The following is a 24,148-nucleotide window of genomic DNA, read 5'->3' on the forward strand; positions in this document are numbered from 1 at the left end:
GTGCCTTGAACATCACAGAACTGTCCCCATGTGAAGTTTGTACCCAGCTATTTACTGAACACATGAACGGACAGGAGGCACCCAGTATATGTCCCTCAAATGAATAAACTTTGATATTTGAGGTAGACTTTAAAACTTTTGATCATAAAGAGGACTGGAGAAATATAGATGTCTACCATTATTCCTCCTTGGATTTTCCTGATGCTTGAATAATTAAGACCATCCTCTGTAGAATTTTTCCTTCCTTGGTCTTTAGGTCATCTTTTTTAGGCTGAGGCCAACTTCTGTAAATGGTGTGCTGAGTATTCTCAATGCCCTCAAGTGTTCCAGTCCATTATCTGCCTGTGTTCCAGCTCATTCTCCGGGAAAACTTCTATGTAACATCAGCTAAGTTCTTTTGCTTTGGTTACAGAGCTTGTGAGAATTTGTCTTCCAGGCCCTTATTTTATTTTATCTTTTTTTATTTTAATTTTTTTAAAGATTTTATTTATTTGAGAGAGAGAGCATGAGTTGGGGGAGGAACAAAAGGAGAGGGAGAAGCAGACTCCCTGCTAAGCAGGGAGCCCAACACAGGGCTCAATCCTACAACACTGGGATCATGACCTGAGCAGAAGGCAGGCACTTAGCTGACTGAGCCACCCAGGTACCCCTATTTTAATTTTTTTAGAAAGAAAAAGTACGCATGTGAGCAGAGGGAAGGGGCAGAGGGAGAGGGAGAGAAGAGAATCCTAAGCAGACTCCCCAACTCCCCATGCAGGGCTCAATCTCATGACCCTGAGATCATGACCTGAGTCGAAATCAGGAGTCCCTCGGTTAACCAACTGAGCCACCCAGGTGCCCCCAAACTCACCTTTTAGAACTTTTATACCTTGGTTGTAAAAATTCATTCCCTATACCCAGGTAAATTAACCAGTCTCAGCTCAGGAACGGGCCTGTTTTTTCCAAAACCTCTCTTTCTTTTTGGATTTACTGTCTAAAGAGATGGCTGTTGTCCTGTGTCCTCCACGAAGGACAAAAGAAATGTTTGTTTTACCTTTTTTGCACCTTGGCCCCTCTGCTTGCTCTCCTCTTCCTCCCCCGGTGGCAATTATTTGAAGGATCTGGACTGAGAAGTTGGGTTCTGAGTTTTCTGGGGGGTTTGGCTCTCTGCTCATAATTCACACCCTGCCTGCAAGCAGAAAGCCCTCCCGGAGATTTTAATTCCTCCTCACTGGAAACTACTCCTTAGTTCTTGAAAATATTCTTAGGCGGTTTTAAGATATCTCTGTTCAGTTTGTTTGTTTGTTTCAAATCCAGTTCAGGTTTGAATGTCCAAGGAATGAATAGTCTCTTGGCTCTTGGATCTCTTCCTTTTGTTTTTTAGAAAATAGATTTTATTGATTTTTTTTCTTGTTACAAAGAGATTTGTGATTTTTGCAGAAAATTTAGGAACTATAAACAAGCAAAAAGAAGAACCCTCTATAATTATTAATATTTTGGTATATTATATGCCCTCCCACCCTATATTTTTTAATTAAAATGAGATCATACTGTGTGTACCTTCATGTTACTTTGTCTTTTTTTTTTTTTTTTTTTTGCTTTTCCTTAACAACTTGTGATTAAAATTTTCATGGAGTTAAACCTCTTCCTCCAAGTCACTTTATTATTATTTTTTTTTAAATTTTAATTCCAGTAGAGTTAGCATAGAGTGTTGTATTAGTTTCAGGTGTGGTGTAGTGATTCAACACTTCCAGGACTTCCCAGAGCTCATTGTGCCCAGCTCACTTTAAACGGCTGCATAATATGCTTTCGAACAGAAGAATCATAATATACTTAATCAGCCCTCCTACATTTACATTATTTCCTCTTTCTCTGTCTTATAAGGAATGCTGTGGTGAACATCCTTGGGTGTTTTTGCCCACAGCCTTGATTATTCCTTGGCATCTGTTTCTAGAACGGAACCCCTGGCCCAAGGACACAGTCTAAAGTCTCTCTCTCTCTTTTTTTTTTTTTTTTTAAGATTTTTATTTATTTATACATGAGAGACACAGAGAGAAAGACAGAGACATAGGCAGAGGGAGAAGCAGAAGCAAGCTCACTGCAGGGAGCCTGATTCGGAACTCGATCCTAGGACCCCAGAATCACGACCTAAGCCAAAGGTAGACACTCAACTGCTGAGCCACCCAGGCACCCCTAAAGGCTCTTGATTAAAATAGTTAAACTGCCCTCCAGAAAGGTTGTCTCATATTTTTTACTCCTTTTGGGCAAATCCAAAGTCATTTTCTTTTAAACCCCGGCTGTGTGGTTCTCAGACATCACTTGCCAAATGTTGAGCACCTGTTGGTGGAGAGCCAGGGGTCAGGGAAGGTCTGAGCTGAGCTGTGATGGAGAAAGTCCCATCCCTGCCCCTTGGTTAGCAGTGAGACTCCAGGGCTGTGTCTCCCCGGACTGCAGGCAGCAGCTGGGCAGGCCCGCAGCTCCCCAGGGAAACCTCAGAATGCCCTGGACAGTGCTGGCTTTGAGGGCTCAGAGTCTCTTGGGGAGCTCTGACAGTCTCCCTTCCAAGAGGATGCTCATAAAGCAAACATCTGACCTTAACCAGAGATCAAGGCTACCCCTCCCAATCTGGGTCGGGGTTTGGGGTCTTGGGTCGGCGTCCGGGTGGGGGGCGGCTTCCTGTACTGGCCCCAGGGGGAGTGCATCTGCCCAGGCCTCCAGCCCCGCCAGCCTGACTCCTCCACCATTGCCCTGGCGGGGAGGGAGGGGGCCAGGAGGGAGGTTTGATGGAATTACTGAGGAAGTAACATTTGCTTAGGCTAAATCGAGCCTTCCTGTTCCAGCTCCACGCTCGCTCTTCCTCCTTTTCGGCTCTCTTCCTCCTGCATGTCAGCGTGTTCTTTATGGTAGTTTTCGTTGGCGTGGCCTCTGAGGACCTTCCCTACTTCTTAGCTTCCCTCTTTCCTCTTCTCTGCTGCTGACACCCAGACTGGTGCCCACCCTCCAGATCTAGCACATTCAGGCAAGTCCCTGCCCTGCTCTGGTTCCCAACCCCCCTTCACCATCCTGTCAAGAGGGTGGCCCAGTCCCGGCCTGCCCATCTTTCCCAGGCCTGGTGGGAAGGCTACAGGGGTTCCTGGAGGCCCAGGCTGCTCCCCTCCAACCCAGAGACACAGTATGCTAGCTGCTGCGCATAGGGTTACAAAAACCAAAACACACAAAACCCAGCCCCCGGAGATGAGGGACAGACGTTTCAGTTTCTATGAACCTGTGCTGGAAATGAGAGGCGCGGGTTGGGAGACGGAGGCTGGAGGTTTCCCCTGGGGTGGGCTTTGTTTTAAAATTTAATATGTTCTTCCTTTCTCTCGATGCACCAGCGACGGCTCCTGGCTCTTTTGTCATTGTAGCCTCCGTTATCTGTCTGCTGGATGAGATCTCTTATCTGCCCTGTCCTGGCTCTCTTCCCTGAATGGCCCATCGCCATCCCACACTCTCGACCCCACCTCACCACTGCCACCCCCCATTTATGACACATTGTTAGAGCCCATTCTGCCACCTTATGTAAAATGGAACTTGTCACTTTGCTTCTGAGCCGATTAAGACCTGGGGAAAACCTGGGTCCGCTTTTAATGGTGTTGGACCCACCAAAGGTACAAGCAGTGGGCAAGTCTGGTGTCCCACTAGAGGGGGGGTAGAACCCCACCCTGAGCAGTGGGTCCCAGGGGGGCGGGGGGGGCTCGGCTCAGGGTGGCCTGAGACAGAGTCATAGATTTGCTCTCGTATGTGTTCCACCTTGTGCCCTGGCGCCTTCTTGGCCCAGGGGACTCTGTAGGACAGAAATGTTTTCAATGCAGAAACATGGAGCTGCTCTTTTCCCCACAAGCTCTCCATGAAAGTGGGCATCGTGGCAAAGGGGGGGATATTACTTTCAAGCCACAAGACTCAGGTGCACGGGATCCATGGCTTTCCGTCTTGGCTCATCATCCCCTAGCCCTGATGAGGCACAACCTTCCTGCCAAGCCTTAGTTTCATGGCCTGTGAAATGGGTTTATGAGCCTACTTTGTATAGCTGTGCTCTGTGCTGTGTAACACATGGTTATCACTGTGACCTGAGTACCGCAGGGCAGTGAAGTCAGGGAAGAGCCATCCTGAATTGTCTTGTCTCTTATAAATCTCCTTACTCATCTCTTTCTTCCTTCATCAGATCAGCAAACATTTACCAAGTACCTACCATGGGCTAAACTCTGTGATGTGAAGGGAAATGACAGGGCTTTTATCCACAGTGAGCCCTCAGCCAGAAGGAATATTGGTTATGCAAACAAGAGCATGGGAAGTTAGGAACATGCTGGGAACAGGAGTGTGTGCAGAGAAGACTGCCTGGTGGAGGTGGTATTTAGCCGAGGCTCAGCAGGCAAGGGGAGCAGGAGCCTTCCATTGGGTAATGGCACAGACGAGGCAGAAAGAACAGGCACATGTGAAGACTCTGGTGATTTGGTGTGGATGGAAGATAGGATATGTAGGTGGGATGGTAGGAGATGGGGCCGGAGGTGTAGGTAGGGGCTGATCTGGGAATTTGTCCAAAGGCTTAGACTTGATCCAGAGGCTAGGCAGAGGCCCGCATGGGTTCTGAGCAAAGAAGCAACATGATAGATCACTGGCATGAACCAGGGGACTTGGGACTTTTGTTGTTGTTAAATCCATGTGGGGAAATCCTCTTGGAAATGTTGATCAGAGTGGAGATCCCTGGGTGGCTCAGCAGTTTAGTGCCTGCCTGTGACCCAGTGCATGATCCTGGAGACTCTGGATCGAGTCCCACATTGGGCTCCCTGCATAGAGACTGCTTCTTTCTCTGCCTGTGTCTCTGCCTCTCTCTCTCTCTCTCTCTCTCTCAATCTGTGTGTCTCTCATGAATAAATAAAATCTTTAAAAAAAAATGTTGATCAGAGAGTTGAGAAACCCCTTAGAGGAATAAGTATAGCACTTTTGCTTGAATTCCTTCTTAGTTCACCTAAAATTTCAGCTTTGCACCAGTTGTTTACAGATAATTTACAAAAGTACATTTTCTATGCTTGATTGTATTTCTTAAAACTCACCAAGAAATAACCCCAAGTAAAATTTTTCACCAGGGTGTGTTCCTAATACATATTTATAGTTACCAAATTGACTTGAGAATGTAGGAAGATCTTTTGAAATGTTGCATGAGTGCACGAGATCTTCAGGCTGGGTTTCCCTAAATCCTGGCAAGAGAAAGAAAACCAGTGCTTCTTCAGCACCTGCTTTGGGCCAGGCACAGGGCTAGACTCTTAATTCAGTAACCCTGCAAGGAACAATGTTCCAGACTCGTTTTAGAGGCAGGGAAACAGGTTCACGAAGGTGGCCACTTTCCCAAGGCCTTGTAGCTGTAAGGTGGATTTGAACCTGATAGGGGGATTTGAACCCAGGTGTGAATAAGTCCAGAGTTCACACTCCATCCATTGAACCACTCTGCCACCCAACCCCTGGAACACAACAGAACAGTAAAGCAGAACATACGGAGGTGGGCCAGATGAGCCACTGGAGAGCCTGCTAACTTCTAGATAAAAATTAAACCGAAAACACGAGTTCACTCCCATCCTCCCTCTGTAAGTTCTTCTGCTGGCTGACGTGCTGAGAACACTGCTTTCCTGGAGAGCATTCTTCCAAAGGGTGATAGCTCCAAGTCCTTGGCTGCATTCTGATTTGGGTATTTCAACCCGCTGTGTAGACGCTGCATGGAGCAGAGGGCAGGAAGTTGGTGCCTACAGGTGCCATCAAGCTTAAACATAGATATGCTTAAAGGTCACTGCTCAGAACATCCAGAGTGGTGGGCATTACTCTGCCTGGATGTAGGAAGCCACAGGAACAGCAAAGGGGGGCAGGCAGGGTTTTTAGAGAAAGGATGTCTGTGGCTCTTTTCTCTGGCGGCATCACGAGACCCTCCTCCACACCTCTTACCTGCACCTACCCAGGTAGTGAATGCCCTCCAGAGATAAGACACCGCTGGGAGTTGGGCACACACCCAGGGCTCTCTGCCTACCCCTGCCCTGCTTTTGGCCCTTGCTGTCTTCTTCACCTGGCCCCCTTAATACATTCCGTGTGGGGAAGGTACCTCCGTCAGGATTCTCTTCCCCGGCTTTCTAAGTATCTCCTCCCTATGATGCAGATGGCCCCAGACTACCCACCAGACTGGGCAGGGGGCTCATTGGAAGCCAGTTGAGACATCTGAGGGTCCTCCTGCCCCAGCATGCTTTTCTCCCTCCTCCCTGCCACTCTTCCAGTGCAGAGGAGTCAGATCAGTGGGGATGGAGGGCAGGGAAACAGAAGAAAGACTCCAGGGTGAGGGACTCCTGGTAATGGTAATGAACGTGAGAGGGGGAGTCAGCCCAGGTGGCTGGCTGGGCCAATGCACCTGTGCGGCATGCTCACTGGCCCGTGGTTCTGAAAGAAAGGTCTCCCGGGAACACCGGACTACCTCTCCACTCCCTGTCTCATCTTTTTCCCCCACTGCCCCCTCTCCCTCAGCTTCCCTCCTTGCTTCCTTCTCAGGGTGGGCAGCCACGGAGCAGGATCTCTGGATCTTTTCGTCTCCAAAGTTGCTGGTATTGGAGGGAGCCCTAGGAGCTGGTGGAACAGCCAAGGGGACCATCAGCCACCTTTTCCATTTGCAAGAGCCCTGGTGGGGGAGGGGGGCGGTTGGCCAGAGTTGCTCCACATTCAGCTCTGGCAGTTGACCTGGGGTTGAAAATGTGTTTTTTTGGGTAGGCCTTAGAGCTCATATAGGAAGGGAGAAAATAAAAGCCTACATGGGTCAGTTGTGGCAGTTGGATTTTGCCGTTTTTTTCCTTTGAGGAAGAACTCCACCATCACAGTAATGAGGGCAAGCTCATTTGTGAGTAGGGACTATGGAGGATGAGGGTGGCTCTCCTGGGTACCCCCCTGCAAATGAGTGTCCTCCAGAGGGGACCTCCGGCACCAGAGTGACTGTGAGTCCCTCACAAGGGCCACCATCTTTGGGAGTCATTACCATTTGGGGTCCAAATCTAGGCATTCCTCAGGTTCTTACTGGTGACTTCCTTGACTCTGGCCAGGGGGAGTTTTGCAAAAACACTTTGAGCTACAGAGCATTTCTCTAACCAAAGCTTAGGCAAATAAGCATTCAAAGAAATCTTATTATTAAAATAGTAAATCTTACACTTATATAGGAAATTTAAAAATAAAGGAAAGTGTCAGGGTGCCCAAGTGGCTCAGTGGATTGCGTGTCAGACTCTTGATTTCAGCTCAAGTCTTGATTTCAGGGTCATGAGTTCAAGCCCTAAGTTGGGCTCCATGCTGGGTGTGGAGCCTACTTAAAAAAAATAAATAAGAAAAAAAGAAAAATACAGGAAAGTAAAAATTGCCCATAGTCTCCTCAAGTAGAAATTACCAACACTGTTCAGTGCCTTTATATATTGTCACAGCCTTCTTAGTGTACATATTCAAATATACTGTATTTTAAGAATGTTTAAGAGCACATTGAACTTTGTATCCTCTTTGTCTTTCATTTGACGTCATATTATGGCAAGCAAGAACTTTTGCAAAGCGCTTGGGCTTTACAACTGAGCATATGCTTTGCAGACATTTCTGTCAGCCGCCAGTAACCAACTATAAGAACTCATGTTCCACCCACAACAGAAATTGTGCCAGTCGGGGAGTCCTTTGATCATCATGCAGTAAACGTAGCCAAAATAATTGTAAATTTAAACAGACTAAAACTAAAACCCAGCCACTTGAAAAATTTAAAACCCTCTCCGAATCTGTTTGGTCAAGGAAGAAATAAAGACTATAGTGACAAATATTTAGAAAGCCTTGAAAACCAGAATGTCACATAACCAAACCTCTGGGAGGCAGCTGTCGCTATTCTTGTAGACTAAAATGCTTTTATTATTAAGAAGGGAGACAGAAAAAGAAAATAAACCAAGCATTAGCCTGAGATCTTAGGAAAAAAAGAATAAAAAACAGCCCCTAAGGAAAAAGGAGAGAAAAAAAGAGTAAAGCCCTAAATAAATGAATTAGAAAGCAGAAACAGTGAAATTAGCAGATACATCCAAGAACTGATTCTGTTTTTAAACAAACAATAAAATAGACTAACCTCTGGCAAGTCTACTTGAGAAATAAAAAAGAGAAGAGAAAAAAAAAATAGGAACAAGAAAGGGAATGTCGCAATAGAGACATTTCAAGAAATAAAAATGTAGGTGTGATTGGCTTAAGTTTGAAAAATCTCAATTAAATGAAGACTGTTCTGAAAAAAATATATATGTTGTTAATGGAGAAAAAAATTTGTGATTGTTATCAAAGCACTGCCTCCTTTACCCTAAGAAGTCACCGATCCCAAGTGTTTTTGTTAGGTAATTATTTCAAATTTGATAATACTGATAACATTAAGCTATTCCATGGCTTAGCACAAGATTGATGGAATGATCCAATTCATTCTACAAAGCAAAATAAGCCTGATATTAACCATGGCACAGAGCGTATTAAAGGATGGAAATGTTATGTCGGAAATAGAATTCAATAATGTATTAAACAAGTCATCTACCATAACCCAGTGGGGGCAATTGTCAATATCAGGAAAGCTTAATATAGTAACTACGTCATGCTAATGGGTTAAAGAAGTAAAAACGATTGATTCCAATATATGCAGGGGAAAATTGATTAAAATCGAGCAACCATTTCTACCTAATCAATACACCAAAAAAGGAATAGAAGGGCACATTTGTAGCATGATGAAGAATATCTATTTCAAACCAATAGCCAATGTTATAATTAACCATGAAATACTAGAAGCATTCCTGTTGAAACCAGTAGTAAAGTGAGGAGGCCTGCCATCAGATTCACTGTCTAACCTTGCTTTTAAGATCCTCAATAATACTGAAACAAATATATACGAAAGAAGAAGTAAACATTCCATATATACATACCATATCTTGGGCTAGAAGTTGATTTCCAAAGTTTAGAAGTATGAAAGTCATCAAAAAATCCAACAGATTTGACTACATTTAAAAAAGTGTAACTGCTCTGTGAATTCTACAAAACAATTGAGAGCCTGGGGAAAAAGATTTTCTCATAAGATACCCTAAAGAGTTAATATTTTGATTCTACTAAGATCATATCTATATTTGTTTTCAAAAATCAAGAGTTAGGGGCCCCTGGGTGGTCAGACTCATAGTTTTGGCTCAGGTCCTGATCTCTGGGGTCATGAAATCAAGCCCGGAGTCAGGGTCCACGCTCAGTGCAGTGTCTGCTTTGGACTCTTTCCCCCTTCCCTCTGACCCTCCTCCTTCAAATAAATAAGTAAATCTTTTTTTTTTTTTAATCAAGATTTAAACTTGAAGAGAAAGTGAACAGACAATAAAATTAGCAAATATATACCCCATTCAAAGAAATGCTGGGTGGTAAGCTCTATGAGGTCAGGGACCCGTTCAGTTCACTGCATCCCAGATATTGTACTAAGTATTATTTGTTGAACAAATAAATTAATGCAGTGCAAGCTTTTAAAGTATTACATCATTTTTTACCTTTTAAATTTAAAGCAGAAGTTTTCATCAAGGTTTTATAATGAAAAATTGCAAGTATATAGAAATGAAATAATACGGTAAATACTCATACACCCTTGACTAGATATAACAATGACATTTGCTGCAATTTTTGCTTCATCTGTACGTGTAGTTTTTTATCTGTATGTGTAGTTTTTTTTTTTTTTCCTGAATCATCTTGAAGTTGCAGAATACATAACACTTCTCTGAATTACTTCAGTTGTGAATCCTAAATTTCCGAGAATTTAGCTAGCTGTGCAGAGGATTTGGGAAGCTCCTGCACCATCCTCCAAGGGGTGTCTCTGCAGATTGTCCTAGCCCTTTAGGAGGCATTCAGGAGTCATAGCCATGACCTTCTGGTATTTACGAGAAAAAAAAGTATGTATTTATTGTCAGGCCCCGTGCTGGGTGTTTTACTGATGGTCTCCAGTTTAATCCTCTTCACAACTGTATGAAGGTGGTGTTATGCCCATTTGGAGGGAAACAAGTTCAGAGAGGTTAAGTGACTTGACCAAGATCACACAGTGGCATTATTCAACCGAACCTCATCTGACCCCATCACATTGTACATCTGCCTCTTCCCTTTATCTTCTGTCTGCACGAATGCATTTTGTGGGTTGTATGGACAAATGGGAAGCAATCTGAGTGTCTTTTGGTGTAAGTGTGGGCAGGCAGGCAGATGGTGGTCTGTGTGTTCGTGTGGATATGCTGTGTTTATGAACACAGACTACTGATTATGAAGGTACAACATGGAAAATTGCTCAGTGGTCCAGGTAAGGGGAAATGAGCAGGACACCGGGTGTATATGCCACGATTAACATCTTGTGAAAACCACCCGCTTGGGAGAGGCCCAGGAAGAAAAACACAAAAAGGGGCTCGGTGAAGGGGAGGAGTATTTTTTTTCTCTTCCATCCTTTTCATCAAACTCTTTGCAATGGGTCGTTTTACTAATTTTATAATAGAAATTTTTAATCAGAAAAAGAAATTTGTACCCACTTTACAGTTTTGTAAGCTCACGGCAGGGGAAGGCTCTGCTCTGTTTATTGCTATTCTTTTATTTTCCAGTGCCTAGCACCATGTCTGGCACATTATGGACATAATAAGTGTGCTGGACAAATGCCCACTGGGAAACCTCTCAGGGCCCGGAATGTGTTTGCAGAGAGTTTCTGCCAGCTGGTCTCCCCGAGAGCAGGCACAGGCCAGGTGTGTGTCCTGGGGTGGTGGATTTGCAAGGTGGTGAGCTCTCCCAGTCCAACCAGACAGGGCCCCCACCCAGGCAGAGGAGCCATTTTGTCCTTTCAGCATCACCAGGGCATTTAGTGCTAATATTCATGTGGAATAAACAAACTCTAGTCGGACAGAAGCAGATTTTATATCATTCTCAGACTTTTCAAAATTGATAGTAATGGTTATATGAACAGTTCTTTTTTATTGAGCACTCCCCGGAGGCCAGGCTAAGTGCATTTACAAAGCCATCCTCTCTTTTAGTTTTGACAACTATGTAAGGATTAGCAGCTATTTTATCTCCATTTTTTAGATCAAGAAACTGAGGCATGAGTTCTAGGGCAAGTCTCAGTTTTGCCAAGAACTTAACTTCCAGCAAACCGCAAGCCTCTCGGCTTTAATTTCCTTGTTTATGAACAACAGCAGCTGACATTAGTTGAGTGTTTACTATGTGTGAGGCTCAGCTGAGCAGAGAATGTGAGGCCGCCTTCAGCAAACAGACTGGATTTCAGCCACTGGCATCTCTATGCCAGGGATTAGCACGGCACTTGCCCCGGTGCCATAACCCAGTTGGTCTTGTTGGTTTGGGCTTGTTTGACTTTCCCAAGGCTGAAGCTTCTGAGCCCCTGGTGATGCCCTGTAACTCCTGGTTCTTACATAGCAGGGCCATCTTGAGTGGTCAGGTCATTCCTTATTCCCTGCTCGGTGCTTGTTCCCTGTGTCCAGCCCCAAATCCACTGAATCCAGGCAGGGCTCAAGAGACCATATCTTAAAATAACATCAGGTTGGTTCCTAGCTGCCGGTCTTTTTTGTGGCCAACATGGGCCAACCATCAACTGTTAGAGTGGCCTTTTCCTTCTTGAGATTAAACCTGCAGATGTGGGGTACCTGGGTGGCTCAGTGGTTTAGCATCTGCCTTTGGCTCAGATTGTGATCCCGGGGTCCTGAGATCGAGTTCCCCATCGGGCTCACCACAGGGAGCCTGCTTCTCCCTCTGCCTGTGTCTCTGCCTCTCTCTGTGTGTCTCTCATGAATAAATAAGTAAAACCTTTAAAAAAATAAAATAAACCTGCAGACACTTGGGCGAGTATAAACCAGAACCCATTTCCATCCGGAGGAACCCAGTAGAGCGATGAATGTGGCTAAGGATTGCAAATTTTGTACTCTGAACACTTGTGAATTTCCCATTGACAGAAGATTCTCTTCAAACCTCAGCTCCACGGAACTCAGCAGGCCATGTGCGGTTGAATGTAAATTTAAAGAACACTTAAGAAACTTAAATGTTTTGGGGTTCTTTTTTTTTTTCTGTTTTAAAGAGAGAGGAGAGGCAGGCAAGATGACCTTCAGAAGGGCAAATTTGAGGCTCTCCTAACAGTGGAGGGTTCACCTAAGAGGAAAGATACACATCTACATTTAATTTCTTAAATTTATAAGCACTGTCAGACCTTCTTAGGCCAGTGCCACACAAAAGGATGGGCCGTGGGCTGATGGTGCTGCTCTGCATAGCATCACCCAGCCAAGAGGAATTGAGAATGAGCTGTGGCGACTCATATTGTGTGCCACTGCCAGGACAGCATCCGAGGGTGGGCCCTACGGCTGCATCTCGAGCCAGGCATGGACCAGCGTGGCCATCGCTGATCTTCCACGACAGTCATGGGGCCGGGAGCTGCCCACTAGTTCTCTTTCTATATGGGGTCTCAACGGGCCAGTTCGTGCAGAAGGGGGTTGACTGCCACACCAGCTGGCCACTCCCTTGTGAGACCTTCTGCTTGTCCTAGAAGATGCACGTAAAGCCTGGTCAGGGAGCCCAGGAGAGAGTTGTTGGTCTGGGATGGAGTGAAGTGATTTTAAGAGATAGCCCTGGCAGGCCTTGCACTCCTGGCTTCGGAAATAGGCACTACCAGTTGTGACTTCGGCCCCACTGGCTTTCCCTCTCCAGGTCTCAGAGTTGAGTAAAGGGGCAATGATAGTTGCTCCTGGAAGGACTTACATGTGAGATGAAAATGAGATGACGCTGGGGACTCTGCGCTTGGGAAAGGGAATGTTCTTTGTGCTATTTTGTCTGTATTGTTTGAAAAAATGGATTGCATTGTGGGTCTCCAGGAAGTTGCCAGCTGCCCTCTGTTTCTGAATTCCTGTGTGTGTGTGTGCGTGTGTGTGTGTGTGTTTTGTGCCCGTGGGGGGTTGGGGGAACAGTCATCGGTTTCCTGCTGATTAATCCAGTTCCTGGAGGGGCCCTTCCCTGGCAGTGAGGGGGCCTGGCCGCCTGCCTCACTGCCTCACTCTCTTGGCCCCTTCTAAGAAGCCCACCCGCTCTCTCTCCAACCTCAGGCCTAGGATGCCCTTTACAGGCCTGTTGAGCCTGACTTTGTTCTGGCTATGGGGGGGGGGGGGGCTCCCGGGTTCCAGCTGCCTTGGGTTTTGCCTGCAGGTGTGTTTCCTTTGCCCACCTGGCACCTGTGGGGACTTGGGCTTCTTCCAAGTTGCCCCCAGGTTGGGGCCAAGAGGTTTGGTCATCCGAACTGTGAGCCCTGGAAATGATGCTGTTGGGGTCCTCTGCTCCTTCAGAGTGGGAGGCTGAGGCCAGGGATTACAGAAAGGCACCAGGGTGGGAGCCGCAAACCCCAGGATTTCCCTGCTGGTAGAAAGGGTGTCTGGAGAGTATGCCTTTGGTCTTCAGAAGGAAAGTTTTGGTAGTGGGGAGAAGCCAGTGTGTTGGGATTTGGGGTCCCCAGCCTAGGTCCTGACCCTTGAGAGAAGAAGCAGCAGAGAAGGGGAGCACAGCCTGGGAGGGGGCTGGGCTGGGCTCGAGTCAGGGACGTGGTTGCCGTGTTGAACTAGAACCACCTCGCCACTTCATTTAGAGACATGGTGACCACCATATGAATCTGAGGTCTTGCCCCCAAACACTGTAGCTCTCTGGTTGCAGCATGCTGGTGACAAGCTGAGCCTCCCTTTTCAGAGCCCTCAGCAACCACAGATGTGGTGTCTCCACTCCACAGAGGAGCGCAGCTGTTCCTAGATGTGGCCCCTCAGGCACTACTGAACTGCAGGAGGCAGGTCCCCAACTTGGGCTGGGTGTCTAGCCTGGCTTTGGGGCCTGAGGACCAGCCGTGCCTCTTACACCGAGGGATGGGGTTAGGACCATCTTGTGGCCAGTGTGGGCCGGACCCTCAGAGCTCCTAGAACGATTATATTCCACGGTGCACGCACAGCTCCTCACACCTCATCTGAGTCAGGCAGGGATGGGAAGTCCTGTACTTGCTAATACCTGCTGGCTGAGTCTACAAGGCCAGGATGCATATTTGGTTAGCAAACAGGGAGCAGCAGCCAGAGCCAGCCCACTGCCTTCCTGCTTGCCTTTCTAGCAAAAATGTCCTCTGGAAAGGTCAGCCAGGACCAGCTACATAATTTGCTGTTGCAAAATGAAAAAGAGGGCCCTGGTTTGGAAATTAGTAAGAATTTCAAGATGGCTATAGCAGAGCACAAGGGAACCAAGCACAGGCCCTCCTAAGTCTGGCACCCTGGCGCGGGGGTGGGAGGTTCTGCACCCTGAGGTCAGTATTTCCCAGCCTTTAGATTTCTGATGCTTCTGGGGTGGCCAAATTGTTGGCCAAATTCTCTTTGGAAAAAGAGGGACTTTACAACTCCACGCCAGCTGTGAGTCCTGAGACATGCTCTCCCCCCTCTGTCCCATAGGCCACTTTTCTCAAGGGTTGGAGTGACTTCCACTTCCACTTCTTCTTTTTCTCCTCTACCCTGCTTCCCCCTTTCATTGTAAACTCAGAAACGTTGGACACTCCCTCCCATTCCTCCTCCTGTGCCGCCCTCCCCCTCACTCCAGCTCTGTTTCCCTCTTCCTTTCCTGTTGCTTTCATCTGGGGGAAAACCCTTCCCATGTTTGCTGTGTGACATTTCCCAACCATTCATTAGGTGTTGTTTGATTTTAAATGTCCCTTTGAATGAACAAGAACACTCCTTGGATTTCCAGAGTCTCTCTCTGAAGTGGCTCAAGCAAGCACCTTCCCCCATTGAGGGACGTCCCTTCAGTGGCCTCTGGCTCTGTCCAGATGGTCTCTGCCCATTGGGAGCCTGGACTGAATTCTCATTGTTAGCATTTGTCACTCACCATGTCCTCCTCACATTCAGCTGTCAGCCCTACTGGCCACAGTGGAAAGAAAGTCTGCTCCATTCTTCCTTATGACACCGTTCCTGCCCTGGTGACAAACCTGGCCATGGTTCCCAAAGACGGAGGTTTCTAGGCTTCCTCGGGGTGGGTAGAGAGCTGGGGGTGGGGACTATGAAGGAGTTAAAGAGATAAGCCCCATGGGATGCTGTCCCCGCCTGCCTTCACCTTCGCCACACTGTAACCAGAAGGACTTTCAGAGCACCCACGGGATAACAATACTCTCTTGGCCTAAAACTGTCCCCTGGCCTCCTGATGCCTGAGAATGGCATCCAGACCCTGGTGCGGCCCCTTGAAGGTCATGTCCCTCCCCCGGAGAGGCAGGCAGCCCAGGGTGGCTGAAGTGACCCTTGATCCACACCTTGAAGAACGCTAGAGGTTCAGGGAGGTAGAAAGGGGAGGGGATATACAAGGAAGGAATGGCTCCTCTATAGAACAAGGGGAAGGTGGGAGTCCAAGATGGCTGGGGAGGAGGGGCAGCAAGACAGGGAGAGAACGGTCTGTCTTGGCTCTGGCCTGGTGCACATCCCAATGGGGCTTTGAAAGTTACCAGAGCCTCCGGGGATGGGCCTGTCCTGGGTGCTCTCATTTGCTCCCCCAGGGCAGCACATCCGGGAATCCCCAATGAGCACTTTAGGAAGATGGCCTCAGCAAGAATGCACCGGGACTTTTCTCTGGTAATGGGAAGCTGCTTTGCTCAATCAACCCTGTGCTTCTTGGCCAGAATGAACTAAGGAAGGAGGGGAGGCACCTGAGTGGCTCAGTGGTTGAGCATCTGCCTTTGGCTCAGGTCGTGATCCTGGGGTCCTAGGATTGAGTTCTGCATTGGGCTCCCCACAAGGAGCCTGCTTCTCCCTCTGCCTATGTCTCTGCCTCTCTCTTTGCGTCTCTCATGAATAAATAAATAAAATATTTTTAAAAATTAAGAGAGCACTAAACAGAGATGGGATCCCTAGAGAGTCAGCCAGCAGGACCCATGTTCAGAAAGGGAAACTGAGCCCTCATCACCAGGGAACATCACTACTGGGTAGCAGAGTCCGGGGTTTCCAGGCTTCACCACCACCTGCCTAGGACAGAATGAGGGCTGAGCTAGTACGTTACAGTCTGAATGATTTCCAACAGGTCCTTTATGGTTCTGACCATTAGAGCATCTTCAGCACCATGAGCCCCACACTCTGGATCCTTTTCTTTGACCTTCACACATAAGGTACAAGGATCTGGGCTTCTGTACATAAAGAACTCAGGATCCAGGGGGCCCAGTGGGCCCAGTCATAAATATTGAAATCTGGATGCCCAGGAGATGTGCTGGAGGCCAGAGATTATCTCCTCCAGGGGCCGAACCAAGAGGAAGCCAAGAGGAAGCCGTGTCCAGGTGCAGACTTGCCCTCAGACCTCAAGCAGCGGGGCTGGGCAGGGCTGGGCCAGCTGTGGCCAACCTTGGCCGTGAGCACCCTGGCCTGCACAGCACACCATCCAGGTACTTCCTGCATGTGCGGATGGGGGAGCACAGCATGGCCCTCAATCTCATCACGAGCAGGTCAATTCTGCATTGGGCAGGTTGGATAACAAACCAAAGATTGGCCCAACAAATGCAAAGAACGAGTCACAGTTCACGCAGGGTCTGTTTGCTCATAAGTTTTTATTTTGAAAATGCCAAGCCCGGGGATCCCTGGGTGGCTCAGCAGCTTAGCGCCTGCCTTCGGCCCGGGGCGGGATCCTGGAGTCCCAGGATCAAGTCCCGCGTCGGGCTCCCTGCATAGAGCCTGCTTCTCTCTCTGCCTCTCTCTCTCTCTCTCTCTCTTATGAATAAATAAATAAAATCTTTAAAAAAAAAATGCCAAGCCTAACAGAAAAGCCAAGAGCCTTCATCTAGGTTCACCAGTTGTTAACATTTTGCTCCGTTTGCTTTCTCTCACTCTCTTTCACATGGTTGTGTTGAATCATTTGAAAGTGAGTTATGGACAGCATGCTACTTCACCCCTCAACACCTCAGCAGGTGTCTGTTAGGAGCAAGAACTTGCCCCTTGTAGAGGGACAATGCCATCATCGTGCCTAAAGAAATGACCATTATTCAGTACTATAATATATATGTAATAATATGATATTCCCCAATCGTCCTCCAGAAGTGTTTCTTAGGTTCTTCTCCTGACCCAAAAAGACTCATGCATTGCATTTGGTAATGTTTCTTTAGCCCCTTTTAATCTAGAATAGTCTCCCTGCTTTGTGTGTGTGTGCCGGTGGCTTTGAAGAGTCCAGGCAGGCCAACCATCTTGTAGAATGGATCTGGCTTTGTCTTTGATGGAGTCTGCACAAGTTAAGTTTGCATGGTTTTGAAACTCGCCTGATAATTGCTTCATTGTATCGAGAAAAGTCCTAAGGCAGAGGGTACAGTCTAGAGTATCTCCTTTGTCCTCTACCCTTGTGGGAGTCATGGGATGTCCTGTCCAGCCACCAGAAAAAGAGGTGGCTTTAGTAACATAACGTTATATTTATAAAATGTTTCAGCTGACTGTGAAGATTATTTTCACTTGATCTGCACCAAGCCCTGCCCAATCCAGCAGGTGTTCTCTAGCCACTGAGTAGATGAGCTTCTGAGAGATTGGGTTCATGTTCATGCCCAGGTCCACACGGTGGGCAGAACTGGCCCAGAGCCCAGCCTTTCTGACCCACACTGGGGCTTCCTGTGCCCTCTGCACTGATGTAGCAGCTAGGAGATGGGGCAGTGTCCATGCCTCAGCTGTGCCTGCCCCAGATTGGGTAGGTTACGAGGTGAGCCCTGGACCCAACACATGTGTTCCTGAGTGCTAAGCAGAATACTGGATATACTCTAATAGGATCTAACCTGTCTTGATTGGTTATGAGCTTAGTGACCGAATTGAGGTATAAAGGTGCTGGAGCTTCCAGCCCCACCTCAACTGGTCCCACGCTGCTGTCTGGGAGCTTTGTATCCTGTACTCTCACTATCACAGCCTCCAGCACCAGCACCCCATCCACCTCCCTGCTCGTCCTTCTCATTTGCGGCTTGCATCCACCAGTTTAGGAAACCAGATGCACAAGCTTGTTAGAATTGAGTCCAGAGGCTGCCAGCAACGGGCATTGTCATGGAGAAAGAGTTTACTGTAAATCCAAAGACAACTCTTGGAGGCACCCTTGTCCAAGTAACTTCTGGGCTTTCTGAGCTGTTTGGTATGCTCCACTCGTCTCTATTCTTGGGGGAAGTGAGGTTGCCAGAGAAGGGACTTCTGGACAAGTGAGATGTTGCTGTCACACATTTCAAGTTTATTTTTTAAAAGATTTTTATTTATTTAGCTGAGAAAGAGAGAGCTCACGCAAAAGCAGGGGCAGAGGGAAAAGGAGAAGCAGACTCCCAGCTGAGCAGAGAGCCCAACTTGAGGTTTAATCCCAAGACCCGGAGATCATGACCTGAGCCAAAGGCAGATGCTTCACTGACTGAGCCACCCAGGCGCCCCGCACACATTTCAAGTTTAAAAGGTCTAGAAAGGACCATAATGGTCAGCAGAGTGACTGATGCGTGTGTGAGTGCTGGAGCACGAGGTCACTTGGACATTGTGGCCTCAACACTGAGCCGGGGGGCTCGGGTTGGGGCATGGCGAGGGGTCCCCGGCCTCAGGCCAGCATGTGCAGACCACCACCCTCCTTGCACATAGATCATGCTTCCTTCTCCCAAGTGGGCTGTATAGCACACACCCCAGTTTTCCAGCATCTCAGCTCCTGCACAAGAGCAGCATCCCAGTGTCTGGATCTCCTAGTCACCGAGGGAAGGGTCCCTAGTGCTTCAGATCTCGTTGTTGGAGCCACATGCCAATATCTTGCAGGTTTTTTTTCCCAAGGTACTTTCCTTCCATTCTCTTCTGTCTAATTGTGTTACCTTGGGCAGGAGCCCACTGAATCGTGCTCTTTCTCAAAGAAATTTCTGTTCTCATAAATGTATAAGCATGGTGCCCTTTCTGTTTCTCGGCTGAGTACTCCAGAAAGATCCCAATTTGACTTCACAGTGAGTCCTCTGCCAAGTCTTTTTTGCTTGTTTGCTTGCTTTTCGTTTTGTTTTTTTATCAAACTAATCCATATGCATCTTTTTTTCATGTCAGACAATACTAGAGGCCTGGTCAGGATGAAGCAGCAGGCCCCGCCTGCCTTCCTGCCCACTCCAGCCCTCCAGACCCATAAATGATTTCTCAATTCCTTTTATTTCTCCTCTGTTATTCACCTCCGTATTTTGAAAGAATATGTTTATCCTACCACTTCTCCACTTAGCAATTTTGGACATTATCTGCTGCCTCCATGCTCTTGCCCTTCCTGCTAATATTCTATCATGACTTGGGGTTAAACTCACAGTGTTAATAGGATTCATCGCCGAGCCTAGCGCAGAGCTACATTTCTTCTTTAAAAAGAAGTAATTGAAAAAAAACAAAAAATAAATAAATTAAAATAAAATAAAAATAAAAAGAAGTAATTGAAAAAAAAATAAAATTAATAAAATTAAAAATAAAAAGAACTAATTGTTGTTCTCAACAGCTTAGTTTTCTGGGTCCATTTCTGATTCTTCCCAATACACCAAAGGATCGAGAAAACATCTATCAGATGTTTTATCTGTAGTTCATTGATTAGTTTCTTTTTTTTTTTCCCTTAGACACTGGGATATCTCGCCAGCGAAATTCTTTAAAGCTTTCTCAAAACAAATGAAAATGTAGTTCATTTTAACGGATTACAATGACTCCATGCCCCCTCTGAAAAGGTTTCCCTGACCCCTCCCCGCAGCTGCCCGAGGCTGACCCTCCTCAGGGCTCACACTAAATTGTAATCACCTGTTTCCTTGCCTGATACTCCCCACCCCCACCCCCGCCTGCACCTCGAGTATGAGTTATCGAGGGCAGGCCTTGGTCTTCTTGTTCACTGCATTCTCTAGGAATGCCTGAGAGCTGGCTGGCACATAGCAGGCACTCAATAAATATTTGTTGGAATTTGCATTTGTTGGATTGAAAGGCAAGAGTAATTATATGCTCTTGGTGGTGCAGTGAAATTTCCAACCCTGCGCTCTTTTGCATTTTCCATGTGCCTGTTCTCTCGGCTTCCTTGTTGGGTTTGGAGGCCTTTCTGGGCCCGTTCCAACTTAACAGCCCTTCCCAGATGAAGCTAGCAAAGGCTGGGTTTCCTTTCTCGGCTCCCTGGTTCACCCCACCCCCACCCCCCACTAGCTTGGCCTCAAGCGTCTCAGGGCCTCCGATTGGTCCTTGTCACTTTCGAATCCCAGCCCACGCCACTAAGCTCGGCACAGACTGATTGCTCTATAGAGGAGTGAGGGTGAGACTCGCTCAATCAATCAATCAATAAACCAATCAGTCTTCCTGCACCGGGCCGCCTCGCTGTTCCCAGGCATTACTCATTATCCAGCGTCTGAATGATCAGAAGGAAAAAGGAACCTCTGCATAAAGGTGACCCCATTTCAGGTTTCGTCATGACTCGCTGAGTGTTGAAAGATGAGAAGAGTGAGACCAGGAAAAACAAAGAGAGGGGGATCAGGGACATTGACCGGTGATCTCAGAGGAATATCTTGGGAGCCATTTGGTCCCTAGACAGGGCTATGTGTGGGTAGGTGAGGTCCTGTGCGCTGTGTCACCCGGAGCTTAGCACCGGGCTGAGCACACGGTAGATACCAGGTCATAACCTATGTCTGGCTGCAGAGAGGAGGGAAGGACGGAAGCCCACATCCAGGCCTGTTCCTGAACAAGGGACCTGGAATCCTTGGGGCACCTGTATATCTTGATGAAATCAGGAAAGTGCTGATCTGTGACGTGTCCGCAGAGGCCCCTCCCTTGTAAGCACAGTGATCCCACAATTGGAAGCTAATGAAGAGGACTCCCCCACCTCTCACACCTACCACCCGGCCTTGGGAGGCTGGCCTCAGCAAGCCTGAGCAGTACCTCCTTGCGGCAGTCCCTGGAAAGAATCATTCCCCGCCCCCATCCACAAGTGTCACGTGTCTCCTGCTCCCAGGCACGGCCCAGGCGGGAACAGCTGCCACTCCCCCCCCCCCCCCCCCACTCAGACCCTCCTGCCTAGGCCCTTAGCTCTTTGCGGGAAGCAGGACAACCCCAAGGGCCAAGCCACCTGCCCATGGAGACCATGCCTCCCTCCACAGCATTGCAACCTGGGGCCCTCTCTGCCTTGGCTCCTCCAGGACCCTGAAATAAAGCTGATGGCCACCGCCCACCCCCTACACCCTGACTCCCCGAGAGGGAGCACTGCTCTTGCAGGTGGAGTGAGTTTCAGGGGCAAGGGGGAGCCTTTCAAGCAGCTCTTCGATGCTTCTCCAGCAGAACTGGATTTATTTTTTGTATTTTTAGGAACTAACTTGCAGTTCTCAGCCTCTCCCTCCCTCCCTCCCTCGCTCCTCAGAAACAGCTCCCCAGAAACTGGAGAAGGAAAAATGAAGCAAGGGTCTGTCTACATTGTCGCTATGATTGGCACGGGTGTGAATGAGGGGTCACCGCCTCGGCTGCTCCTTTTCAAGTGCTCCCCTCTCCCCTGCACGCTGTATTCACGCCGACCACTCTTCTTTCAAAGCTCCCGTCTTTCTCTCCCGCTTTGTCTCTCGGCTCTCCTTCCCTCCACGCTCTGCCTTTCATTCCAAGTCCTGCCCGGCTCCCTTGGGGACCACTCTGCTCTGCTCTCCTTCCCCCCTTCTTCCTCTTCTATTCAGTTCTTTTTGCCTCTTTCTTTCTTCTTTTTTCTTTTTCTTTTTGAATAGTGCTTCTGTTTTCAAGGGATGGAATGAACAGAGAAGTCGGTTTATTTGAGCAGAGAGAATGTGAATGTGTTCATTTTCCTCCATTGCTCTAAATGTGTAAAAGGAAAGGGACAAAAAAAAAAAAAAAAAAACCACCATGTGGGACATGGTTTCCTCCAGGCTCCCACTCTGAGAGGGAAGGATGTTTGGAAATGGGGCTCCACCAGGCCAGAGCGAGCCACTGGCCGGCAGAAGGTTCTCCCTAGGAAGCCCCGCACCAGCCACCAGGGCTGGTTGGCTGCAGGGCTGGTCCTGGAGCCTGCGGGATTCACATGTAGCCCCAGGCACCCACTCCCTCTCGGCCGGGCCGTAGCATGGGCCTCCATGTGAGGGTCAAGGTCAGAGGCGGACTCAGGGGCCCTCTGCCTCCCCAAACTCCCTCCTGTGGGAGAGCCTGGCTGTCCTGCAAGTTGGAGGCTGCAGTGGAGACCATGGGAATGTGGCTTGCGGGCTGAGCATGAGGAATGTGGCTGGGGTCGCATGCACTGCCACCGTTGTCTGGCGTGGTCCCAGCCCCTAGGGCTGGCAGGCCAGGCCTCGGCCAGACCTGGAGTCCCAAAGAGGAGACTGAAAAAACTAGAACCGCAGAAAGAAGGACGCTGAGGGGGCTGGTGGCTCCCAGGAAGCTGGCAATCCTTGGAGTTGAAACGGATGGTTGACAGAAGGTTCGACACCTAGGAAATGCCCTGGGGTGTGGAGTAGAGGCATGGCTCTGCTGGTGACATCAGCACAGAGGGGACAGTCCAAGGAAGCCCTGGCAAGATGGGAAAGCAGAGGCCATCGGGATGACAGAGCAGAGACAGAGGGAAGCTGTGAGTGGCTTGGGGCCCAGGGGGGATGGCAGGGCTGCAGCCAGGTCAGGAGGGAGGCCTGATTCAAAGCCTGAGTGTGCGGAAGCTTTCACCAAGGATGTCCAGTGGAGGGGACAGAGAGGTGGGGTCAAAGAGGTGGTGGAGGAAATGGGATCTGACCCCCTGTTCAGGGGTAGAGAGAGAAGGCAAGACATTGGGCGCCGCCGGATGCTGCAGCCAGGGTGTGGTGGAGGCCCCAAGCTGGAGGCCTGAGAGGGAAGGCGTGTCAGTGGATCAGGGTTACCTGAGGAGAGTAGGAGAGGCAGACCTGCAGGGGAGAGGAGGCCAGGTCTGGGGAGAGCTGGCTTCAGGCTACAGGTCTGGGGGACCTTTTGCACCTCCTCAGAGCCAGGAGAAAGGGTCAAGTCTTCAGGTCTCTGCAGCCACGAGGGCCTCTGTCTAGCCCAGAAGTGCCCGGGGGGCCCAGGAAGAGCCAGATAACCTCAGGGGATACAGGGAGCCGTGGGGTGCATGTGGCCCGGGTGATGTGGAGCAAGGATGCTGGCATAAGCCATGAGGCTGAAGTGGAAGCCTGGGCTAGTGGGAGGCTCCCAAGGGCAAGCTCTGTGTCTCCTTCCTCTGCCACACCCAACACAGCTGGTCCCAGGGTAGGTGCTTCATAAATGTTTGTTGAAGTGTGAACTGAATTTATCCTTAGCAGATGTGGAATGGTTACAGCACATACCCAAGTGCTAGTAGGGAGGATAGCCTCATATCAAGTGGGGCCCCATCCCCTGCCCCCTGAGGGCACAGGGGATCAAGGGAAGCGGGTGGTCTCCTCCCCAAGGAAGACTGGGCAAGGTTCCAGCCACGTCTGTGAAGGAAGGGAGAGGGACAAGTCAGCACCAGACTTGGAGGGTGGCACAAGCAGGCACGGGTGGGGACAGAGCAGACTCAACTGTGACGACTGGGGTCCAGGTGGAGGAAGAGCTTTGGGGAGGTGGATCTGAACCCACCCTGTGCCCCACTCACCAGCGAAGGGTAGTTTGCTCAGGAAACATGCCACAAGCAGACTGTGTTCTCACTCTGGGTCTGAGTGACTGGACAAAGTGGACTATGGGTAAAGGTAGTGAGGAATGTGCTTATCTGGGGAAGTTTAGAATTTGTGCTCCAGAGGAGCATGGAGAAGCCTGGGGAGCAAGGTTGTCCCAGCTGGAGAGATCTGAGACTGGGGCCAGGTGAGAAGGCCACCACCACCACCCCTCTTCCTGGCCCCACTTGCTTCTCAAGACACCTGCTGGCAAAACTGGAGGTTGCAAGAGTTAGGGGTGCTGGCTGCCCGGCAGGTTTTTCTGGTTTGGGCAAGAACATCTCCTTATACCCCATGAAGGTGCCCACACCCACCTGGCTTGGAGGTGATAGGGGAGCAGCTAGCTCCTGGCAGGGGGGTTGAGGGTCTGCAGCGGTGGGAAGGCTTCCGGAGGCAGGCGTGTTTCCTGGGCCCCGGGTACCAGGATAGCAGAAGAGCAGGTGGTCAAGCCCCCTTCGAGAACTGCCAACAAGGAGCACAGCT

General features: G+C 48.8%; 1 protein-coding gene across 2 annotated transcripts in view; it reads left to right on the forward strand.

Moving 5' to 3' along the window:
* Nucleotides 1–24,148, forward strand: part of ZNF710 (zinc finger protein 710) — a 66,507-nt gene that overhangs the window by 13,707 nt on the left and 28,652 nt on the right. The window contains exon 1 of one of the 2 annotated variants that reach the window (XM_072800079.1): nt 22,183–22,596. The exons of the other annotated variant lie outside the window; for it this stretch is intronic. The gene's annotated coding sequence lies outside the window, so the exon portion shown is untranslated. Of the gene's footprint in view, nt 1–22,182; nt 22,597–24,148 lie in introns of those variants that run through there. 2 annotated transcript variants of the gene reach the window in all.

This window comes from Canis lupus, chromosome 2 (assembly GCF_048164855.1).
Source record: "Canis lupus baileyi chromosome 2, mCanLup2.hap1, whole genome shotgun sequence".
Taxonomy (NCBI): Eukaryota; Metazoa; Chordata; class Mammalia; order Carnivora; family Canidae; genus Canis; species Canis lupus.